Below are 16048 nucleotides of genomic sequence, written 5' to 3' on the forward strand. Positions count from 1 at the left end.
AACTGTGTTTTGACTGTATATGTAAAAAAAGTTGAAACTTCATAAAATATAATTGGAAAAAATGCATGGTTTCCCCCCAGGGGAAATCAGTGGTACAAGAGGAAGTATGGAGTTTGGGAGTAACAGAAGGGGAGAAAAAGGGAGAAGAACACAAGAAGATTAACTTGTGACGCAGAAGGATAAAACCCACTGAGGCCATATGTCTGAACATTAGGATTCAGCCCCCAGCCACATGAGAGCAACAAGATAGTTGCTCCTGACTTGGGGCACTTCTAAAGTCACCTCCAGTTTTCCCCCTGGAGAAGTATAATTTAACCAATAGCAAGGTTATCTCCAGTTTATGGAGATAACATGGAAATCCTCTTTCTGCTCTAACAAGAGTTGTTTATCAGAATAACAGTGCTCAGGTAGCAGCCTCTGAACCTCGACTATGTAAATAAGCTGTGTATGAGATGTACCGATGGGGCTATTAAGTATCATTATGAGAATTTGGCTTCCCTCCTAGACCACCAAAGCATATCTGCCGGAATGGCTAGAGCTAATATTTAAAACCACTTTAATCTACGCTGCAGTTAATGTATCTAGATATGCAAATGGCAAATTTGCTAACAGAGTAGATGGTACATAATTTAGCATTCACAATTTACAACAGAACATCTGAAAATATACCCCTATTTATGCTAATCAGTCCTAGCTTTTATATTCTGGAAGGTATTGCAGATAGGGGCTCTAAAATCGAAACAGGAGTAGTGCGGGACAGAAACAAGTTCCAAAAGTAGATTAAATGTATAATCTGGTAATCCACTCCCAGAAGGCTTTTAAAAGAGAGAGGGGGAAATGAGAAATGGGTACTTAAATAAATTACCCAGAAAATGACTGCTTGAGAAAAGAGTGAATATTATCTCATCAGCAAGATGCACAAAAGAAGGGGGAAACCAGAGAAGTCTAAAAGGGTGGAGATATGGAATCACATCTTGTTACTTGAGTAGTAAAAGGGAAGCTGTGAAATGATCTGTATGGAAAGGACTCTCACAAAATGCAGACCAACGTTAGGTGGAATTCTGGTGCTGTTTCATTTATAATTTACTCCTTAGGAAAATGCAAGGGGGCAGCATAAGACTTGGTTTAAATATATTAATGTGAACATTAGTGACTGACTGAAAGAAAGAAATAACCTTACACCATACTGAATCAAATATGTCTTAAGAAAATTAATTGAGGAAGGGAATGCTACCTTGGCCCCATGACCATGGGTGCCATGCAGTGTGCATGGCCCTAGCATTTAAATTTGTTCGTGTCTGGCCCCTTCATGGGGAGTTTTGTGGGTGCTAGGGCACCCAGGGCCCCAAGGTGTTGGCACCTATGAATTGGTCCAGATTCCATTTTCAGGTCTAGGTCCAGGCAACAAGTGGCGAAACAAGGTGATAATCATCAAGGAAGTTGGTGTGGGGAGTAGACCCCTTTCTTTGCATTTTTAGACTGAACTAAAGCATAGTTGCTTTTGAATTATGGTGTTGGAGGAGACTCTTGAGAGTCCCATGGACTGCAAGAAGATCAAACCTATCCATTCTGAAGGAAATCAGCCCTGAGTGCTCACTGGAAGGACAGATCCTGAAGCTGAGGCTCCAATACTTTGGCCACCTCATGAGAAGAGAAGACTCCCTGGAAAAGACCCTGATGTTGGGAAAGATGGAGGGCACAAGGAGAAGGGGAGGACAGAGGATGAGATGGTTGGGCAGTGTTCTCGAAGCTACCAGCATGAGTTTGACCAAACTGCGGGAGGCAGTGGAAGACATCAGTGCCTGGCGTGCTCTGGTCCATGGGGTCACGAAGAGTCAGACACAACTAAACGACTAAACAACAACAACAACAACAACAACAACAATGCATAGTTGCAATTCAGCGGGCTGGTGAAGGAATGCCCAGCCTCAGAGCTGAAGCTCTCTTTCCTTTCCTCTCACTGTGAAGCTAGCCCTTATGTTTACAGCTCATTCATTTATTTATTTATTTATTTATTTATTTATTTATTTATAAATCAGTGTATCAAACTAAAACACAGATCAGGCCAACTGCAAGAGATCAGATTAATCCATCTGCTTTGTGCAACAATCACTACATTAAAACAGCAAAATTAAAGTTAACAAATTAAAAACAAACACATGTTACAAGACAGCAGATGGAAAGCAATCAATTTAGTGGTGCCCTTTTAGATCGAATTTCTCCATAGGCCTAGGTGAAGAGATTATTCAGGTAAAGCTAAACAGTGATCGCTCCAGCTGTTCCTCTGAGGAGAGGGAGATCCATAGATTTTGCACCACTACAGATAAGTCTCTTGTGTCACTGGACTATGAGCTTTGCCCAATGGCAGCACATCAAGAAGTGCCTCACCTGCTGATGGTTTCTGAGAATAAGTCAAACGGTTTTCACCTTTAAAACTCAACACTGCCCGGGTCCTGTTTACCTGAAGGAAGGAACTCATCATCCTATAGGTTCCTCCCCATGCTTTGCAAACGTTCATTAAAATTCTTTTGTGACCATCTTACCATCTGATATGGTTAGGGGTCTTTTTGGTAGTGATGCCTTAGCTGTGAAATTTCATCCTTGGGGAGGCTCACTAATCCATCTCCCTTTGCAATTTCAGAAGACGGTTGTTTCAAACGATTGCCAGATTGCTTTGAAAATTAGATGCTCTGTTTGTTTTCAATTGGAAATTAAATTTTTTTTATCCGGTGTTTCAATATCTATAGCTTTTCATTGCTACGCTTTCTTTGTTTTGATATTGTTCTTTACGACTTTCTTTTCATTCTTCTTGATTTTACCAGCATGGATTGCTTTGAGAATCTTGGGCTACAAAGCTGTTTATAAATTTGAGAGCTGAATAAATTCATCTATAAAGACCTGTGTTTTCACAGGAAAATGAATTGGTGGTGAGTTGAATCCCTAAACTCATAAGATTTGTACAACTCACAGTTTTGCACCTCTGTGCCACATCAGGACAGCTAGATCACATAGACTGCAATCCTAGACTCATTTGACCTGGGAAGTTGCACTGATAGAGCCATTCTCAGTAGCTGCAAACTTTTCTCCTGGAACTTAGCATCTATTGAAATTCTTACAATAGGAGGTATAGCCAGAACATGGTTTCGCTAGTACTGTACAGTCCGCTTACGTATCCCTCCAGTTACGTAAACTTCAGGATACGTAAGTGGCAAACCTGAAAGGATATTTCCGGGTTTTTGCCACGTGTGCATGCGCAGAAGCGGTATCTCTGATTGTGAAAACCTCAGGATCTGGCCGGACCTCCGGAACAGATCCTGTCTGCAACCGGAGGTACCACTGCTGTTATGGAGTAGCATTTTCGTTTACGTCATGCTTTAATCATATCTTAACTGTATAATTAGGCTTGTAATGAGTCACTTATCTGGTAGCCTGTGTTGAATAAGAATCACCTCTAGATGACTAGATAAATAAGCTTTTGATAACCGGATGTTTATTGTCATTCCACCACCACCCCTCACCCCATCACAATGCTATGCCATTGCTAAGTCATAAACCACAAGATGTAAGCAGGCAGGCTTCTTTCTGAGGGCAAGTAGCTGTTACGAACTTGTTTGTAGAATTTGGGTATTTTATATTTGTTTTTCATCTACTGCTTCTGTCTATTCCACTACAGGGTTTTAGGACTATGAATAATCACTTTGGGATTCCTAATGGAAATCAATTCATAATTGTAAGAAATACATAATAACTACCACTACCATTTTTTAAAAAATCAATTAAAATAATACAGTTTGGCTAATAGAACTTTGGCATAGTGGAAAGCTGCAGGAAAGCCCACACCACACATGACGCCACCGAGGTAGCAGTTGCTAGACCAGGGGTCAGCAACCTTTTTCAGCCATGGGCTGGTCCACCGTCCCTCAGACCATGTGGTGGGTCGGACTATATTTTGAAAATAAAATGAATGAATTCCTATGCCCCACAAATAACCCAGAGATGCATTTTTAAATAAAAGCACATATTCTACTCATGTAAAAACACTAGGCAGGCCCCACAAATAACCCAGAGATTCATTTTTTTTTAAAAAAGGACACATTCTACTCATGTAAAAACACAGAGGGCCTTCTCGGTAGTGGCGCCCGCCCTGTGGAACACCCTCCCTTCAGATGTGAAGGAAATAAGCAGCTATCCTATCTTTAAAAGACATCTGAAGGCAGCCCTGTTTAGGGAAGTTTTTAATATTTAATGCTGTATTGTTTTTAACACTTGATTGGAAGCCGCCCAGAGTGGCTGGGGAAACTCAGCCAGATGGGCGGGGTATTAATAATAAATAATAAATTATTATTATTATTATTATTATTATTATTATTACTGATTCACGGACCGTTCGTGGGCCAGATTGAGAAGGCAATTGGGCCACATCCGGCCCCCGGGCGTTAGGTTGCCTACCCCTGTGCTCGACTGTGAAAGAAAGGAATGACATTTTCAAATGGTGAGCCACACATTTTCATTTTCAACTGCTCTTGTCCTTTCAATATATAAGCTCCCAGGTTTTGGAGATGTGCAGCATTAGCTGAGATTTTGTGGCGGTTAGCAAGTCCATGCCAGCCTGGCTCCATCTCTTTTCCTTTATGCTGTTGGTTCAGCACCCACATTTGTGACTGATGGGAAAAACGAAAACCCGTAGCTTGGTTGCACAGATAGAAAACACACAGCTTAGCCGAATGTTAAGCCCGAGACATACAATGCTTGGCTCAGACAGAGCAAGAAATGCTACCCTTTTCCATCTGGCTATAAGGCTCCAGATAAGAAAGTCAACCAGCAAAAATCCCAACCTTATTTACCGCACATTATTGCTGTTCAAGCACCTGAGATATCAAACAGACATTCACAAAGGAACTGACCGCTCATGGCAGAGATGCCCTTGACTGCTGTCATCTGATGAAGTGGGCCGTAGTCCACGAAAGCTTGTGCCATTACTATTATTAAAATTTATACACCCCTCTTTATCCAAAGGTCACAGGATAGTTTACAGTACGGAAATACAAAAATAGATAACATAATAACAAACAAAACCATAACGCTTCCTGCAACACTTAAAAAGACCATAAACGCTTTAATTAGCCGAAGGAGAATGTTTTCACCTGGCGCCTAAAGATATGTAATGAAGGCGCCAGGTGAGATTCCCTAGGGAGAGCATTCCACAAATAGGGAGCCACTGCCAAAAAGGCCCATTCTTGCGCCACCACAATATTCTTTGTTGTTTAGCTACAACAAAAACTTAGATGGCTACCACTGCAGAACTGAATTGCTAGATACCTTTTGAACCTCATTCTGATACAAATGTGTCATATCCATTTGCTCGAAGCTTGTTGTAAAACTGGCATGCATGTTTATGTTTTACCACTATCTAAAGGTCTCCTCGACTGCACTCTCAAAAGACTCCACATTTTCTTGCTTTCTGCCCTGTACAATTGGTACAGAGCAGAACACTTGTGTAATGTCATTTTCCTTACTTCCTTTTAATTATATATGGTGAACATGTAGCCCTCCTGAGGTTTTTGGACTCCATTTCCCATCACCAAGGCCAGTATAAGAGTCATCCCCTCCACACTGCTTACCTTTGTTTTAGTGCTATATTGTTATTATTCAATCAATCAATCAATCAATCAATCAATCAATTTATAGACCACTTGACAACATGAATGCATTGAAGAATGTACAAGATAAAAACAGATAAAAACACAAAAACACAAGCTTTAAAAACAGTAAAATCAGTTCAACAATCTCTAAATTCTAAACAATCTCTGCAAACTCCAAAAACAGCAAAATAATTTCTTCAGATGCAAAAACTGATATTTCATAAATGTATTTCATAAATTTCCCCAGGGAAAGCCTTCCTCTGCAGGTGCCTAAACATCACAATGCTAGGTACCAGACTTTGGCTGACAAGTAATTCCAGAGGGCAGGAGTTGCAAGACTAAATACACAATGTGATTGTAAGTTGTTTAAAACACAATATTAAAAACAGTTTAAATGTTGTAACCCATCTCAGGACTTTAGGTTGACTAATATAAAGCACCATGTCCACTGATGAAACTGTAAAGTCAATAAATGATAAAAAGGAGCTAAACCTATTATTGAACAATCAAATCATGTCTGATTTTGATATTTGCTATTAATTCAAAAGAAATAAGAGTTCTATACACCAGGTAGATAAGCACCAACAATGTGACAAAATGCAAGGTTGAAAGATTTTTATTTGAGAAGTATCATAAATTCCCGAATCATTGAAAATGTTATACCAGTCAGCTTGACATTTGGTTCTCACATATTTTTTGTGGCATTTCAATACCTACAAAGAGGTATGAGGAAATTATAGGACCTTGGGGGGCTTGATGTACAAGACTTTCAAAGATGCCCCAAGAGTGCAAAAGCCCAAAGCTGTATTATCAAAAGGTATATTTGACCTGACCAGAGTTTTAAATAGTTGGGATTGATATGCCCACTGAAGTAAATGACAGTAATTAGAAGTGTTTCCAAGGAATTTAATTGGTCTGAGGGGAGGGGAGAACCTGAGATGCCTCTTTCATCAGGTATTTCAGATTTTTTTAATATTAAAAAAGGCAAATTCTAAGCATTTCAGGAATAGGATATATGGGGCTGATCCATGCAACCTTTGGGGCAAGTCGGGAAATAGGCTGAAGTAACCTACCCTGCTATTTAGATGTCAATGAACAATTATCACAACCCTGCAGCCAAGAAGGCTCTTTTTGAGTCCAAATGTGGGATAAAAGCAAATGAATTAACATACTTTTAAAAAGCAAGATGCACGGGGGGGGGGGGCAGAGAGGGGGGGGAATTGCGGGAGGTTGACTCCTTGGCATGGTATTTGCTCCTGAAAGTCTACTCCCCAAAGGTTGTCCTAACAGCAGAATTAAGACAATATTTACAGGAACTCGTTAAATTTTTTGTTCCCAGAGACTGAATATCCTACCCTTTCTCTCCTATCCTTATATGAAGCCTCTCAAATGTAGCTTTCTGCTGAATAAATATATCTCTGCAAGCCATTTTATCTGTACATTATTGATTAGGGCTCAGGGAGTGCTGAAGACCCCTAAGCGCTGTTGGACCTTCCATCTGATCACTGCGGTTGACACGGCGAGCATTTCTTTAAGGTTTGTATAAGCTGCAAACAAGGGCCAACTGACTCCCCATTAGATCTCAGATTAAAAGTAGGGAATTTGCTGTAGATCTCCCAGTAGTAACACCTGACTTTTCAAGATGCATGCTGCTAACAGCGCTTAAAACCAAGCAAGTAGAACATGTTGGTGGGGTGCGTGCAAAAGAGAGGAACCAAATGTCCCAGAAGAAACAGAGAAAATATCCTTGGTCTGGTATCTACTACATCCTCCAGAGGATCTCTCTCCTCACTCCAACCCCCACTTTACAGATATAATAATCCTTTTCTTCTTCGTTGGCTCCTTTCCAGAAGCTCACCCATGAGCAAAAAGCCAACGGAACGGAATGTTTACGGGATCAAATAATTGCATATTTAAGACACTTGAGCAGGTTACAGCTGGGTCTAGCATGTGAGTCCAGCCTGCCGCTCTTAATAGCAGAGGAGGTTTATTCTAGCATGGGTTTGCAAAGAGAGGCATCACGACAAGCACTCGCTTACATTAACCGCAACAGCTTCGCAGGGACTTGTTGACATTGCAAGCTGAGTGTGGTTTAATGTGGAGTATAGGGAAGCTGATTTAACAGCAGCTGTTTGGCAGAATCTTCACAGAAAACATCTGGGAATCACTACAGACGTCACCTAAAGTTGTGTGCGGGTCAAGCTACGTTGCTATGACTAGAATATATATTATTCAAGCACTAGGCCCAGCTCACATGTCGTGGCGAAATAGTTAAGGGGTCTACCATGAATACAGAGATTGCTGTTGCTTCTCCCCTGTGGTTTACCATGCCAAGCAAACACAGACACTGTAAACATTTAATAAAGTGGGTCATTTGTCCAAAGACCCATTGCAAAAGTATCCAACTGCTTCTCCTTATAATCCCAACAAGGACACACAGTTGACCACATATTTTGACATTCGTTTCTTAATACAAAAGAATACAGGTCTATTAATTCCAAGTAATGTCAGACTTCTAACAGTGCCATCGTATGCATATTTATTCAAAAGTAAGACCTGCTGAGTTCAGTGGGGTTCCCTTCCAAGGAAGTATGCATAAGATAGCAGCCTCAATCTATCTTTGTAAGTAAATTGATTTAACCTGTTATAGCTCCATTTCTTTTTAAAAGTGGGGCAGTTAGGTAATTTTACACTCTAGAAGTACCCATGTTTTTTTTTATGGGAGTTCCAATTCTTCAGAAGCCAGTTCTGCTGTATTTGGGAGTTCTCTTGCTCACCCTTGGTAGAAAAGGAAGCAGGCTACAATCCTAAAGACACCTACTAGGGAGTAAGATCCATTAAACAAAATGGGACTTACTTGTGAGTAAACATATAGAGGCTTGTACTGTCATGCTGTAAGTATATACAGTACAAACTTAATTGGGAGTAAGAGTCACTTAACTCGATGAATCTGACTTCTGAGTACACATGTACAGGGTTGCACTGTCAGAAAAATAGGGTTTTTTGTATTCATCAAATTGGATAGAAAAAATTGAAACCTAAACAACATGAGTCTTTTTTAAAAAAAATCTATTGCTGATGTGAAGATAACATTCTGAGAAATCTCATTTTGATTAATATTTCTCACTTTATACATATTTACATGACACAAACTAATGGTTTGCGATAATGCTGTTTAAAGTTCCTATTGCTCCCATTACCTCACAATTGGTTTGAACAGGAGTCTTAAACTTAATTCACTTGTTTTCATCATTGCAAACAGACTATTATTTAAGAAAATGTGCTACTAAATGCCAGAACGTTTTAAGAAGAGTCTGTAAAAACAAGCAGCAATTTGAATTCATATGGCAGATCTGTTTTCCTATATGAAAAAGGAATATAGCTTGCATAGCCCCAACACTGCAGCCCTTCCTTTCCAGTGTACAATAGCCAGGTGCTTCTATTTGAAGCAAAATACACGATGTGTTTATGGAATGCCATCTACCACAGCTGCTTGTGGGTTTCTTGGGCAATGGGGCAATTTATGATGAAGGGCAGGCTAATACTGTAATATTTTAAACAAATAAACTAAATAAGCATGGCACTTATATTCAACTAAGTTTTTTGCCCACGAAAATCAATGGTCCCAAGTTAGTCATGTGCATTAATTTCATTGGCTTTGCCCTGAATACGATTAATGTTGGATGCAATGTACAGGCTATTCAGGGTGCAGAGTTCCATGCACACATCTTTGCCCAGCTTTGCTTCCAGCTGTGGCTCCTCACGTTGCACTGGGTGCTACAAGGGTCTTTGGGTTTTCCTTAGCAACTTTTCAGAATGCTCACAGGGCTGGGAGTGCAATTCAAAATGTCTTGGGGTGCAGAGGAATTGCAGTTATGTGGATCCTGGCCAGTATGTGCAATACAAATGGGCCAACACTGAGAAATTATATTGGCTTTGGAGTATGCTGTAGGTGCTGTCATATGGCTTTAAAGGAAATGGGCCTAATATAGTAACAAAAACCCAACAACCTTGAATCTGGGTTTTGAAATATATTCATACATTTCTAATATTATAAATAGGAAGACACACCTGGCAACCTTGGCATGTACCTGACCCCTTTCAGCCAGTTTTGCCCAAAGCTTGGAACCAATCTGTGACTCCAGTTTGTAAATCTGGATCTGCCTTGATCCAGTCAGAACTGATCTAGACCTGGCCCAACCAATCCAAATCATAACGAAATAATAAAAATAACATGTGGATAACAATAAAAATAAAATAATTGTGCAACCCTACTAGGATAGAAAACGCACGTTGTTTCTTATAGTTAGTGTAAATAATAATAACAATAACAACAACAACAACAAATTCTTAGGAACGAGAAGAGAATTTTATAAAAAATAAAGCAGACAACAAACGAAAAGGATAGGATTGAGATTGACTGGTAAAAGGTAGAAAACATATATACGATAAACAAATGCCAACAGCCCCACCAAACACCTTCTGACAGACAGAACTTACAAAAGAGTTCTGCATTTTAAGACTCTCTGCCTCCTCACAAAGCACAATAATTGGATATGTTTGGGTAGGTTGAGCATATTCTAACCCTGCAGCTCTTATTAAGCAAAGTTTAGCTACTTCCCTTAATGTCTGTGAATGGAGAGTGTTGGTTTGGGTGAGATCAGAGGTGCTGTCTTGTGCCCAAAGAGGATGGGGCATACATCACATAATGACGCATCATCAGAGGGGGACAAGCACAGTGTGGCTTCCTCTCTTGCACTCAGGAGCAGCCAGCCACTGAACCACACCAGAATCAATCTCCTCGACCCCCTCAACATTGAGGGGGCCTGACCCCCTGACAGCATATATTGAGGGGGCCAAAGACCCCTCTGCCTCTAGGAGTTGGTCACCTTGGTGAGATCATTCTAGATGACAACTTTTCGGAGTTGCACTTCTGACTTTCTGAGGGACTGTATTGAGCTACAGATCTGCACAAAGCTGTATAAATTGATTCAGCACAAGCTAACGCCCCTGCAATGATTTGCAGCTAGCCCGATCTGGACAGGGTACAAATTGGCCCAATTCAGTTTTGGATTCAGCCAAATCTGGTGCACAGCCTTACTTTTGCTAGCATTAAAACAGAATGTGGGCTATCCTCTGTTTTCAGAAAGATGCAAAACCCTTCCTTCTTTTCAGCGTAGCTCAGTTGTAGAGCAGTTTCCATGCATGCAGAAGGTCTCAGGTTCCATCTCCAGCATCTCCAGGTAGGACTAGTTTAAAACTCAGGAGATCCTCTCTATGTTGACAACACTGAACTGAATGGACCAATGGCATGCTTTATAGTATAAGGCAGCTTCCTACGCACACTGGATTCTTGGCAGAAACGCCGTCTCTGTACAAGTGTGGAAACAAGGTCTATGGTACGAATGTGCTCTGAGTGAAGCAGCAATCCTTTTTATCCACTGTGAATTTGCCATCTTTCAATTTAATTATACGTCCCCTTGTTCCTGTGCTTTGAGACATAGAAGAAAAGAGCATCTCCCAACCTGTCCTCAGTACCATTCATCACTTTCTATACATTTATCATGTCTTCTCTTATTTGTCTTCCTCCCAGAGCTAACTATCTCCAGCCTTTTGGACCCCTCGTTGAAGATGGTTTTCCCAGGCCCAGAGTAATTTCCTTTGTAGTTGCCGCTGTTGTTACCTATCTAAACTTCTTCCTAAGCAGCAATATCCCTTTCTTAGGTGAACTGCAACACAAGGAATTTCAGTAGAAAACAAATAACTGTTTCTCTAATGGCATTTTCAATGTGCACTTATTATATACCACATCTCTTTTGTGTGTATGTCCTTGATAACTCAGATTCATTTTCGGAAAGTGAGCAGAGAGAAGTCTCTGAAGAACACTTTAACTGACAATGCTTTGTCCTCCTCAGCTGAGTTTAGCAGTGGAATAGAACAAAAAGATAGAGACAGACAGATATTTTAAAATGTGGTGAGAAAGGTTATGATACACATATTGCTGCATTCCGAAGGCGTTCATTTTCAGACAGAAGATGTGTATTTGAAATCAAACCACCTCCGCCATGCTTTGAAAGGCTGTGTTTGAACATAACATTAAGCTATGGCTTATGATTGTAGGAACAAGACTAGGTGAGCCTTGGGCTCATGTGCTGCCCCTTCTCTAGTGTAGCCTTCAGCAAATCAGAAACTTTCACTTCCAATTAACTACAGTTTAGTGTTACATCCAAATCCCATGCTGTGATTAATCTCAACATTTGTTAATTGAAACCAGTCACCTTCATAAAGGTTTGAAGTGGGCTTGTGTTTTTTTTAAAGAAATATTTATTAAAGTTTTACAAAATCATGAATACAAAAACACATGAAAAGGGAAATACATGAAAAAAGAAAAAATACATGAAAAAAGAAAGAAAAAAAATAGAAAGTAAAAGATACAACATACAAAAGACATAAAAAAATAAGAAAAAATTAAAAACAAATCCGTTTTTCATAACTTTAAACTCCTTTGCTTATTTCTTTGACCTCCTCACACCTCCCCTTTTTGTATTCCCATTTACCTAATCAAGTCAGCAAATCCTTACCCTCTTTCATTTACCTTGTCCAAAATTTGCAATGACTGAAACAAGAATAACATTTTTGGCAATACATTCATCTTTATAGCTGCAATTCGACCCAACAAGGAAAGCTTCAAATTTGACCATATTTCCAAATCTTTTTTCACTTCTGTCCAACATTTCTCATAGTTATCTTTAAATAAATTTAAATTCTTAGCAGTCATATTAACCCCCAGATATTTTACTTTCTTAACTAATGTTAAACCTGTCTCCTTCTGAAACCTCTCTTTCTCCATTGGTGTTAAATTTTTTTCAAGAACTTTAGTTTTTGACTTGTTCAGCTTAAATCCTGCCACATGACCAAATTCTTGAATCAGTTCTAATACTCTTTTCGTACTAGATTCTGGCTCCTGTAACGTCAAAACTAGGTCATCTGCAAAAGCTTTCAATTTGTATTGTTTGGCTCCGACCTGAATCCCTTTAATCAGACGGTCCCTTCTAATCATATTTAGCAAAACCTCCAGGACCGAAATAAAAAGCAATGGGGAAATTGGGCAGCCTTGTCGTGTACCTTTCTCTATCTTAAATTCCTCTGTCATCACATTATTAACTATTAACTTAGCCTTTTGTTCTGAGTAAATTGCACTTATACCATTTTCAAACCCTTGGCCTACCCCCATTCCCTGAAGATTTTTCTTCATAAAATTCCAAGAAATATTATCAAAGGCTTTTTCCGTGTCTATAAAAATTAAAACTGCTTTGGTATTAATGTTCACTTGCAGCTTCTCCAAAATGTTAATTATATTCCTCGTATTGTCAGACAAATGTCTACCTGGGAGAAAGCCAGCTTGGTCTTTATGTATCTCTTCAACTAGTACCTTTTTTAATCTGTTAGCCAAAATATCAGCAAAAATTTTGTAATCCACATTAAGCAGGGATATGGGGCGGTAGTTCTTAAGTTGTGTCTTTTCAGACTCAGTTTTTGGTATGAGTGTAATGTAAGCTTCCTTCCACGACTCTGGCGCCTTTTTCCCCTCCAAAATTTCATTGCAAACCTCCTTTAGTGGCTGAATTAACCAATCTTTCAAAGATCTATAGTATTTGGAGGTTAGGCCATCCGGCCCTGGAGATTTACCCAACTGCATGTTCTGAATGGCTCCTTCCACCTCCTGGTCTGTGATTTTATGGTTCAACATTACCGTATTTTTCGCTCTATAGGACGCACTTTTCCCCCTTCAAAAATGAAGGGGAAATGTGTGTGCGTCCTATGGAGTGAAGACGCCATAGCCCTGCGACCCTCTCCCAGCTGGAGAGGTAACGCGGGGCTATGGCAGGAGCCTCTATAGCCGCGTGTCACCTCTCCAGCCGGGAGAGCGCGCACGGGGCTAAAGCAGCCCCCCGCGACCCTCTCCAGGCTGGAGAAGTGACACACGCCTATGGCAGGGGCCTCCATAGGCGCGCGTCACCTCTCCAGCCGGGAGAGCGCGCGCGGGGCTAAAGAAGCCATAGCCCCGCGACCCTCTCCCAGCTGGAGAAGTGACGCGTGACTATGGCAGCAGCCTCTCTGCTGCGCCTTTCCGCTGCTCCCTGACCTGCTCTTTGGGGCTGGTGGTGGGCTTCCCCCCGCCAGCCCCAAAGAGCAGGTCGAAAGGAACCTGAAGCCTGGAGAGCAAGAGGGGTCAGTGCACACCGACCCCTCTCACTCTCCAGGCTTCCAAGGTAGCCGCCTGAATGCACCTTAAACGGCACCTTGTTTTAGAGCGGGAAAACAAGAGGGGGAAAATTTTCCCACTCTCTGCGCAGCGCCTCCTGCCGCTTCACTGAAGGGGTGCTGGGCAGAGAGCGGAAGAATTTTCCCCCCTTGTTCTCCCCCCTCTAAAACAAGGTGCGTCCTATTGTCCGGTGCGTCCTATGGTGTGAAAAATACGGTATCTTATTTTCTTGAGAGATTTTTTGTAATCCATTTGTTCTTAAAAATTGGTCTAATTCAGTCTCTTTCTATGGCCCTTGTGTATATAGTTGTTTAAAATATCTCTGGAAGCATTTTCTAATCTCCAATGGATTCTGTATGTTCTTTCCTTCCACATCCAGATTTATAATGGTGTTTAGTTTTTGCCTTCTTTTCATCTGCCAAGCTAGCAGTTTCCCACATTTATTAGCCGATTCAAATGTCTTTTGTCTCATCTGCTTAATTTTCCATTCTACTTCCTGAATTATCATTTTCATATATTGTACTTGATATAACTTTATTTCTCTCAGAATCTCTTGCGACTTTGGTTTCACTCTTAATTTCTTCTCTCCTTCTTTTATTTTTTCCAGGATTTTATCTTTTTTCTCATTTTGAATTCTCTTCTTTATTGCGTTCTGTTGAATCAGAAACCCTCTCATGACCGCTTTGCTTGCGTCCCAGATTATTCTTTTTTCAACCGTAGTATTCAAATTTATCTCAAAATAGTCTCTCAAGATTTTTTGGGCCTTCTTGGTAACCTCTTGATCTCTAAATAAGGTGTCATTCATCCTCCATCTGAAAGAACCGATTGGTGTTAGTTTCATCTCCATCTTCACCGCATTATGGTCGGAGCAAGTTTTTGGGCAAATTTCCACTTTTCGAGTCTTAGGTGCCAGTCCTCTAGTTATCCATATTTGGTCAATTCTTGTCCATGTCATTTTGGCTTCAGAGAAGAATGTTCCCTCTCTTCCAAGGGGGTTCTTAGTTCTCCAGATGTCAATCAAGTCCATATTGTAAGTCAATTCAAAAAAGTTTTTTGGTAGTCTGCCATCTTTAGTTACAACCTGTCTCTGCGACTTGTCCATATTTGTAGATACCACTCCATTCATATCTCCCATCATAATGATGTTGTAGTCCATATAGTCCAACAATGTCTCATGCAGTTTCTTGAAGAATTCAGATTTCCCCTCATTTGGTGCATAAACTCCTACAATCAAAAATTTTTCTCCTTGTGATTGAATCTCAATTGCCACAAATCTTCCTTGTTCATCTTTAAAAACAAATTTCGGTGATAGGCTCTCTTTGGCATAAATAACAACTCCTCTCTTTTTAACCTTGTCCGATGAGATAAACTCTTGACCCAATCTTTTATTAATCAATACTTTCCTGTGTAGCCTTATCACATGTGTTTCCTGTAAACAAATTAAGTCCAATTGTTCCTTTTTCAATAAATGAAAGACTTTCTTCCTCTTCTCCGGGGAATTAAGTCCATGAATGTTCCAACTTAAAAATTGCAGAGACATGGTGTGGTTATTCTATTCTCCTCCAACTGCTCCCAAAAGTTCTTTTTCTGACGGTGGTATCCCTTTTTTTTGTTTATCCAATCCCAAAGGTGGTGGTGCTATGTCTCGTACTCCTGATCTTAAGGCTCTTAACTCTTCTAGAACTTCTTTTTGCAGGTCTTCTTCGTGATCTCTCAAAAAATTTCCCTTGTCTTCCACTGATCTTATTTTAAACTTTTTCCCTTTAAAGGTAAAAGATAGTCCCTGAGGGAATTCCCACCTAAAAGCAATTCCGTTTCTTCTCAGTAGGGCCACCAGATCTCCGTAGTTGGTTCTAAGATCCAATAGATGTTTCGGAATATCCTTAAAAATCTCGACTCTCGAATCGTTAATTTCCAAAGTCTTCTGGAAGTGCGCACTCAATGTCTCTCTCTCCTTTCATTCGAAGGGTCACCAAACAGTCTCTCACCCTGTTTTTCCTCCCTCCTCTTCCGAGTCTGAACGCACTTACTATCTTAAAGTCTTGCTCCACCTCCAAATTCCAAAATTTCCCAAATTCCTGCGTAAGATAGTCACTTAGGTTTTCTTTTTCTAGTTCCGGTACTGCCCTGATCCTCAGAT

General features: G+C 40.4%; 1 protein-coding gene across 3 annotated transcripts in view; it reads right to left on the minus strand.

The window, feature by feature from the left end:
• The window catches only part of PTPRN2 (protein tyrosine phosphatase receptor type N2), a 608972-nt gene that overhangs the window by 183352 nt on the left and 409572 nt on the right, over window positions 1–16048 (minus strand). The window lies entirely within an intron of this gene.

This window comes from Podarcis raffonei, chromosome 12 (assembly GCF_027172205.1).
Source record: "Podarcis raffonei isolate rPodRaf1 chromosome 12, rPodRaf1.pri, whole genome shotgun sequence".
NCBI lineage: Eukaryota > Metazoa > Chordata > Lepidosauria > Squamata > Lacertidae > Podarcis > Podarcis raffonei.